General features: G+C 44.4%; 1 protein-coding gene across 1 annotated transcript in view; it reads left to right on the top strand.

Moving 5' to 3' along the window:
- Positions 1 to 789: 789 nt before the first annotated feature.
- The window catches only part of CDH5 (cadherin 5), a 29,037-nt gene continuing 20,800 nt past the window's right edge, over positions 790 to 9,026 (top strand). Inside the window, exon 1 of the mRNA XM_041462837.1 lies at positions 790 to 993. The gene's annotated coding sequence lies outside the window, so the exon portion shown is untranslated. The remainder of the gene's footprint in view (positions 994 to 9,026) is intronic.

Genomic DNA, 9,026 nt, shown 5'->3' with positions numbered 1-9,026 from the left:
AATTAAAATTATTAAAGTAATACCTAAGATACATTGAACATTTGCCTACATTTATTATAAGTGGTTCCAAAGAGTGTGTTTTGAGTAAGCCCTGCACTTCTCAGTTTTCTTGTGCATTATTTAGTGAAAAAAAAAAAAAAACCTCTTTCATTTGTAGTGCACAGTGCCAAGAGCTACACCCTTGTGTTCAGTTTAACACTGAAGCTTCCCCTCCTGAGTGTTCTGAGTGGTCTCCAGGCTTGAAACTCACCATAATCAAGATGTTATGAACATTTTATCCTTCTGAAAAGCCCAACCTACACTTGCTCCTTGGGTCTTCACTTTACCCATGAAAAATAACTGTGACATTTCATCTTTACACCCAGCACCGACAGAGCTTAGCACGAACCCAGTCTCATTAACAGAAGGGCTCTACCTTTTTGGTTTCCAGGTATAAAAATTCTTATAGGTAGGACACTTCCAAACTGCTTCCAGGTATAAAAATTCTTATAGGTAGGACACTTCCAAACTGCTTTGAAAGTCCTGTTTGTGCAAAGCAGGCATAGTCTGTGCTGATCAAGTGTCAGTCACCAAGAGTTCCTCTCAGATATTTGCTAGCTGCTAAAACTCTCTCTAAAACAATACCAAATAACAGACCAACTCTGGTGTTTCAGAGCCAGTTTCCTTTTATTCAGTTCTCTCATTAGAGTCAGCAACAAATAAGTAGATAGAGCAATAATAAGGCTGAGTTTATCTTGTTTCCTCCACTCCCTTTTTTCACTGAATTACTAAGGCTTGGAACAATAACAGGATGCCGGGATGCAGGATGGGAAAGGCTGACTCCCAGCTGGAAAACCTTGGAGGCTGGAGAGCTGAACACTCCCAGTATTGCTTCACAAAAAGAGAAGTGGATTTTTCTATTTGATCTTCGGTTTTTGTATTCTGCTTAAAATATTGGGATCCTGGGTTCAGTTTGCCTGATTTGGTACCAGACCTTGGCCACCTCGGACTCAGGTAAGAGAAAAATGTTATTTTCTGTCCTTCAGCCATCAAGTTCATTTCAAAGGGTTTTTTACCTCCACCCAAATTATTTTCTAATGTCTTAAATAAGTTAAGAAATATCAACAAATGGGCTATGAATTTTATACATATCCACCAGCTTCTTTGGGCCTTACACTGATGGCACCCACACCAAGTCAAGTACAAACAGCAGAGCTCTTAACAATTGACACTGGAAGAGGAAAACCTCTGGCTTTGTTGGGCTATACATAATATTCCCAGATTATTAAAAAAATATATGTATCTATACATTCCATGGGTTTTTTTGGGTATTGCTTTGTAATGTTTAGATCATGTTGCCAATGTTCATCCCTAATGGAAAAGAGGTGGAGATGACGCTGCCAACTGCACTGCAAAGCCTCTAGGAAGGGATTTCCCTCCTGGTGTGGACAGGTGCATCTCCAGGACTGTTTGCAGTGAGCAGAGGTGTGCTGGGCTGGGAATTGATGTTTTATTGAAGTGGGGTGGATTTGGGGTCTGTCTGTAGGGTGGGTGGCTTTCCTGTGCCCAGGACCAAGGGGTGACAGCCACCTTGTGCCCTGGCCAGCTCTGGCATACCCGTTTAAAACTGAGGAGTTTATACAAACTCAGGTCAGTGATTTGGTCTCTTAATTCCCAAGTTAAAGCATCCCAGGTACTTTAACACCCTAACTCTGGAGTGCCAGGCTTTACAGACCCTGTTCTAAGAGACCAGCAATTCTTATTCCAGAGGTTCCTTGATCTCAGTGGTTCAAAAAGACCCATCTTTTTTCTGATGGGTTATTTTATGAGCAGTGGCTCGACACAAAAAGTTGTTTGAAAAGGCTTTTATCTTGTCCTAGAGCAGGTGTAGCAGGTCCCTGAGCTAACAAGCTCGCTGTGCAGCTTGCAGAGACAAAGCATTTGTGCATAAGAGATGAACTGATAGTGGCTTTTCTGTAAGAAATCTATTCTGCAACACTGGGACTGTCAGTGTGCACAGCACCTCACCATGCTGGCTGTCACACTGTAATAAAGATAAAGGAAGGAATGAAATGCAAGGAAAAAAAGATATGGAAGAAGATGAATTTCTGCGAGAAAATCTCTTCCATTCTTAGCTCCCAAAAACATTCCAAGTTGGCTGTTTCTGCAGTTAACAAAGGTATAGTTAATCAATGTGTCTCTGCCTCCTGTGAATACAAATCATTAGATCAGCGTTTGTAAAAGCACACAGTATTATAGATGTTCATGCAGGAAAATATATTAGACAAAAGCAAGGATGCTCCAATGATTTACAAAAGCTTCTCATCTTAGGTTAATTTGTGCCTGGTAACATATACCAGAAACAAATCACAGAAATGCTGACTTCAATTTTATCGCTGGTATCTCCAGGAGGTGCTTTTTATCCTTAAATAAAGGGTGACCCACAGGAGAAAAGGACACAGGATGCATTTAGCATAGGAAAGCCTTAGAATATACAGTATGCTAGAGAGAAGAATGTGAATTTACAAGTAATAAAACAAATTAATTTGAAAGCAAAGGATAAACTCAATTAAAAAATCATTCCTGCTTTGCCCACAAAGCCACAAACCTGGGTTATTTTTCAGACTGCTACAGCTGCACTGCAATGCAACAGGAACCATTTCCCAAAGCCTTGCTCTTTAACAGGAGACCATAAGAGTGTTCTTTAAACATTTTTAAAACAAATGTTAACATTGACATTGAGTCCCTGAGCAACGTGCGGCTCACAGGACGCGGGGCACAGAGGCAGGGCAGAGTTAACAGCTCTGCTGCCAGCTTTGCCTCACATCCTGCCTCTGCTGAGGGAAAACAGGATAGAGGTAAAAATCACAGGGCATGGCTCAGAAACTGCTCTGATTTACAGCACTTGTAGAACAAAGGACTTCACTGTCCTTCACAATAAATCAGTTACTTCAATTAATATTTCAATTAATATTTGAAATTCAAAATAGAAAAACTTTCATTAAACTCTCTTTTCTTCTCTGGGTGCGTGTTTACCAAACTACAGGTTTAAATCAGGCCAGAAAATACTTTTTTGTTTTCTGAAAGAGAAGAGGTTCACAGAATCAAGATAACTGATTATTTCTGGCAGCTGAGCTTTCTGTAAGGAATCTTCATTGTATTTTCATCAGAATTTCAGGTTTTGCTCAGATTCTACAAGTTTAATTCAGAGGTTCCAATGTTAGTGCCAAGAAGAAAATAAGAGGTTCCCTTTGTGAGAAATGTGTTGGGCATGAAATTACTTTGGTACCTTTCTTTTTTTTTTTTTTTTTTTTTTTTTTTTTTTTTTTTTTTTTTTGCAAACCCCTTAGGGTTTAGCACTGGTGTGAGTGGTTCCCCTTCCTCCCCTGAGCACAGCAGACAGGGATTGTTGGTGCAGACTGGAGATGTGCAGGCACAGAAAGGTGCCCAGCTCACACCCACCAGAACAGCTCCCACACCTTGGAGAGGCCTTGGAGAGCTGCAGGAGAGCGGAGCTTGGTGAGCCCAGAGCTGGACACTCTTTTGAGCCATGATAAAAGGTTTTTTTGTGGGCTTCCCTTCAGGGCTCTGCTCTGCCAAGGGCCATGCAGGTGTAGCAAACACAGAAAACAAGCACTGGTGTCACTGTCCTGGCCAGGAGCCACCAGCTGTGCTGCTGAGGAGCTTCCAGAGTGCCTGCAAAGCCAGGGGTCCCACCAGGAATGCTGGGAATAAACCTGTGAAAAATGAAGGCATAGTTTTGAAATGAAGGCACACAGTTCAGTAAACTGCCCTGTCCAGCCTGCAGGAGGGACTCCGGCAGCCCCACTCCCACCCCAGCCTGCCCTGCTGGGGCTGCAGCCCCTTCCCAGCTCCAGGAACCCACAGGTCCCTACACACACCCTCTATCAGACCAGGATTCCTTCCCAGTTCCAGCCCCACTCTCCCATGGCGGTCTCAGACATCTCATTCCATAAAGCCATTTATTCCCCGTGCAGGAACACAGAACAGCCCGAGCTGTTGCCTCCCAGGAGGGATCCCAGCCAAGGAACCCCTGGGCTTTTATCCCCTCCCAGTTCAAGCGTGCCCAAGCCTGGCTCTCCCTGCTGAGCTCTGGGCTCCTGCCACGTCCCTGGCTGTGCCACAGCTCCCTGTGCCCTTTGCTGTGCCCCTTTCCTAGGGCTGCAGCCATCCCCAGGGCTCCACCTGAGCTGCCCCCAGAGACCTGCACAGGATGAATTCCTCACCAACCACTCACCACTGCACCTCCTGAATTCTGCAGTGAGCCTGGCCTTGGAATATGAAAAATCAATAAAAAATTGTTTGCAGTTCTTCTGTGCAGGAATACAAATTAGCCCCTTTCATTTGATTTTCACTCATCTGCATCAGAATTTCAGATCTGTCAATAAGAATGGAACTGGCTGTATTTTAAATGCAAGCTTTTGCTGAATATGTTAAGTAAGCTCTGTCATCTCCTGAAAGGGAAGATGTTTGTGCCAGGGGTCTGATCTCTTGGGCAGGCAGGGAGATGTGGGGCCCAGCCCTCCCAGGTGCTAATGAGGACACTTGCAGGACCTGGAGCAGCTCAAGAACCTGGGATTTCCAGGGCTGGCAGAGACAGGAGAAAGGCACAAGGCAACCTATCCCTCCATGGCACTGCCTCCACTTCTCAGAGCACTTGGTGCTCTGAGAATAGACCGGGAGTCAAGAGCTGAACAGACACTCTTGAAGACTTTTCTCCAGCTCTTTACAATAGATTAGCAGCTGCATTTGAAAGCTTTATCAAGTATTAGCCACGAAAGTCCACAGAAGTTATAGCGAAAAATTACAGATACTTTAGAGAAAGGCCAGCATGGTTCCCTGCACAAACTAGGGAAATGGCACAGGTACCTTCCCAAAGAGCAGCAGAGAGAAGAGTGTTCTTCTGCCCCAACATTGCTACCTGAAATGCAAGGACTGAAAGAGCACCATTGTAGTTAGAGGTAGACAAAAAGGCAAAAATATTTTCAGTTCCTCATTTTTGAAACCCAAAGAGACCATTTTTATGGTCCCAGTTGTCCCCTTCTGTTTCTGTCCACTTTCCCCAGCATCCTCTGCCGCAGCTTGAGGCAGCAGCGGCCTGTTTGTGTCACACCTCTGTTACAAAGCCACAGAGCAGCCGTGATGCCTCTGCCTGTGTCCATTTCCCTGCATCCCATCCCTCCCAGCCCTGCAGGGTGCCCCTGACACCCGGCAGAGCTCAGCAGGGACAAGGGGGGCTCATGCAGCACGCAGGGCCCTCGGCCTCATTGTGCATGACAGTGGGAAGGGAAATTCCACTTCCACCAAATTCCTTCTCCTGCCTTTGTCCACGTTTCTAAGGCATGCTCTCATAGCAGCAGTCTTCCTTTTCCCCTTCCTTTAGCGAGGCTATCTGCTGTGAATCTGTGCCCTGGGAATCCTCCAGGAGCACAAAGCCTGCCTTCCAGTGTTTGGCTTGAGGAGACCGAGGGCTGGTGCTGCTGTCCTGCCAATGAGAGGAAATCCTGCCATTGATGGGAATGGCTCCTGTGATGGGCTCAGCTCCATCAGCAGAATCCCCCTGGCACAGGGCTTTAGCTGGCTTCTCCATTCTGTTGTGGGATAGTCCCTGCCTCTACCTCCAGCCCTAGACCTGAATTCAGAAGGGATTTACATTCTCTTTCTGGCTTTTGCTGTCATTATCATTCAGATATAAATGGTCTGTCTGCAAGAGAATCAGTTTTCTCATGACTTGATGAGCTTAAAGGCCTTTTCCAACTTTAACAATTCTGTGATTCTATGTTAGGATTAGGCCAAGCAATCAGTATTAATAATAAGGTATCAGAGTTTTCAACACATCTTCTAGGAAGCCAAAGCTACAGTGAATTTGTGTATATTAGCCATTTGCTCAGTGCTGGCAGTTTAGGGGTTTAGGCTCTCACTAAAGCATAAACAATGATGGCACATTTTAGTATCATTCAGATGGTCAGGGCACTCCAGACACTTACCCAGCACACAAATGGAGAAGGGGGGGCAGAAAGCAGGAGAGCTGGAATGTTTTTTGCAGTGGGTTCATTTTACAAAGACATAAATGTGAACGCCACAGGGACAGAACTATCACACAGCCCCATCCCCTGTAGCACTATTTCACAAACACCTTTGCTTTGTACCTTGGGCTTGCCAGCAGCAGCTTTGGTAAAAGATTAGGATTAGAACAGATACTGAATTACTGAGTTGCACTTGGACATGACTTCAGTCCCAAACAGGAAGAAAGGGACACATTTCTCTGTGGAATGTATTTTCTCATTTCCCTGCTGTGAAGTGATGGGCTGTATCACCTGCCAAATATGGACTGACCTGCAGCTTCTTCAGCTAAAGAAAAAGGGTTTATTCACTCCAGAAGGTCTTTTCAGTGGCTTTTTAGAACATGAGCTGTGGCATGAGCTGTTCCACTTACACAGCCTCTGAAGAGGAAAAAAGTTCCACCTCAGCTTAATATAAATCCCTGTTAAATCATGACCACTCCCACATAGAAACAAATCCACACAGAAGAGTCACACAACTTACAACAGCTTTTCTCATGTTTTTACGCTTCCCTGTGTCTGGGGCCTGTATTTTTCAGGCTCTCCAGCTTTCCTTTATCTGCACATTAAAGAGGAAATTTGCTGCCCTAGTTTTATTTTGATTTAAAGATTGAATTTTCCTGACGAGAGCTAAGCTGTAACTAAAACTATTGGAAGACTCATTGTAAATTCACAAGAACAGTAATAATATCATTTGCATCATCTCACAACACATGGAGATAATACAATGGAAGTGTTCCAAGAAAGGACTGTAACTATAGGGATGGACATAAAAGGTCTTAAAGTTAATTAAGCCTGGTCTACAAGTCTGCTGGATAAGGGCAGGAAATAGAGAAGAATGAACTGACATTTGAATGAGGCATTCTAAAAAGGGAGAAAAATACAGAACACTAAACAAAATCTATCCAGACACACCCTGCTTTTTTTAGCCTCTTGCCCAGACAGAAAACAAGAGATTTATGTACATGTGCATGCTTTCTTTATCTGCCACAATGTTAATTTTCAGAGGAAATACTAATGCATTCAGCTACCCCAGAGAACACTCTGGACAAAGGAATGAGCACACGCAGGCAGCTGAGCAGGGTTTCTCTGCTGCAGATTAGAGCTAGGGCAGTAAATATCAGTTATGGTGACCTGGGCACCATGCTCGTGTGCCACACAGGTACTGTTGCTCCTGTTAGAGAAAACCATGAAGGAAAAAAAAAATCTTACCTGCTGTAAAAACAGCTACATTGTACTTTTTACAACATCATATTTATTGCTAGTGGTTCCTCAAAGGAGAGGGACTTCTCCTTAATGAGGGAGGCTCAGCTGGAGCTCTGTGCTAGGAGGCCTCTCTGATATTAAGGATTTATGTGGAAGCAAAGGGAAAGTGGAGAAAGCTCTTCAATACATTATTCTTATATGTACCTTGTATTCTTTCAGCTTGGCCAAGAGCTGAGCTAACCAGGGGAAGCCCCAAACCAGAGCCAGTGTGAAAGGTGCCCTCCATTTACCGTAGGGAGCAAAGCTCCTGGTCAGAGAGGCTGGAGACATCTTTTCAGTGATCACAAACACCTCCCAGATGCCCAAACTATTCCTCTTCTGCTCTGGAATGAGCAAATAATTTCTGGAGGATTCTCTTGTCCTCCTGCTCCCCCAAAATCAAACGGCATTGGAGTGGGGGGTGCTGGGGATGAGGGGGGCTCAAGGAGACTCCTGCACCTCTCTCTGTCCCACTGAGCCACCTCAGTTTGGCATGAGCAAGAGGAAATTGGCTCAGAGGAAGCAAGAAAAAAAGCTGGATCTACAGGCAGGCAGATGTGTCACTGAGGCTGAGAGAGAGCCCCTGCCCAGGGGGCGTACACCTGATCATCCCTGGAATCTGCTTTGGGACGCAAGGAAGGGAATAAATTCTTTGCCTGTCTGCAACACTGGCACTTCATCACTATTTTCAACATCTGTCTTTATCAATAATTAATCCAGATGGGAGGTATCTTCCTCTTTATCTTGGAGAAGGAATTCAGGGGGGGAAATGTCTGCAGTTCCAAACTATGTGTGCAGGGTGATCCCACCCATCTTATCAGCTCACTTCAGAGCAGAAAGGCTGCACTTAACCCAGAGTTAACCCCCACAGTGGCTCTGGCTTCAAAAGCACTTGACAACTGTCACCACAAGACATGTGGCCAAGAGCAAATTTTCTGTCATTTAACTGTTTGTTTCACCCCTGCAACATCTGCCAAGTAAATAAATCATACCAGTCATAGGTATTGTGGGATTTCTGATTGCAATAAATGGAATGCTCTAAACCAGAGAGCACAAAATCTGTGTGACAGTGGTTATGAGGTGAGAATATTCTGTGCCAACCCCCAAACTCTGCCTGTGGGCTTGAGCACATTCCCTAAACACCAGAACACTCCTGCTCCTCACTCAGCCCTCACAAACCTGATCCAAGGGAGCAGAGGCTGTAAAAAGCTAGAGCAGAGTAGGTTGGGACATTAAACTTCATGGGATTAATGCTGTCAACAACTAAGGGAAAGCCAAAATTTTCTGTTTCTGATGATATTTGTATTTGCTATGAAACAAAATCCAAAAATTGGTTTAATAATTTAATCACAAATATTTCAGCAGCTGTGTTTATACTGGGCACTGTATAAACATTTTACCCCTCGTTATATTTTGGACTGACATATTTGTACATGAAGTAAAAGGCTTTATGCATGGCAAGACTGGACAAGGCCACTTATTTAAAGGACTTGAATCCATTTTGGGAATACTTCAGGGAAAGTAAAGTATTACTTGGCTATAGGAGACTCAGAAGCCTCAAGCAGCACCAGAACATTTCAGTGCTTCATGCTTTGTGTCTGTCCCATTTCCAGCTGGTTCTCATCAGCTCTCAAGTGTCTCTACAGCTTCTGTGGTGACAACCAACGTGATCATGGACAATGAGCAAAGCCAGGGATTCTGCACTGGCAGGAGACAGAG

The sequence above is a fragment of the Pyrgilauda ruficollis genome, unplaced genomic scaffold (assembly GCF_017590135.1).
Source record: "Pyrgilauda ruficollis isolate IOZ18807 unplaced genomic scaffold, ASM1759013v1 scaffold160, whole genome shotgun sequence".
Taxonomy (NCBI): domain Eukaryota; kingdom Metazoa; phylum Chordata; class Aves; order Passeriformes; family Passeridae; genus Pyrgilauda; species Pyrgilauda ruficollis.
The sequence above is the reverse complement of the archived record's forward strand: the minus strand, read 5'-3'. Positions and strand labels throughout refer to the sequence as shown.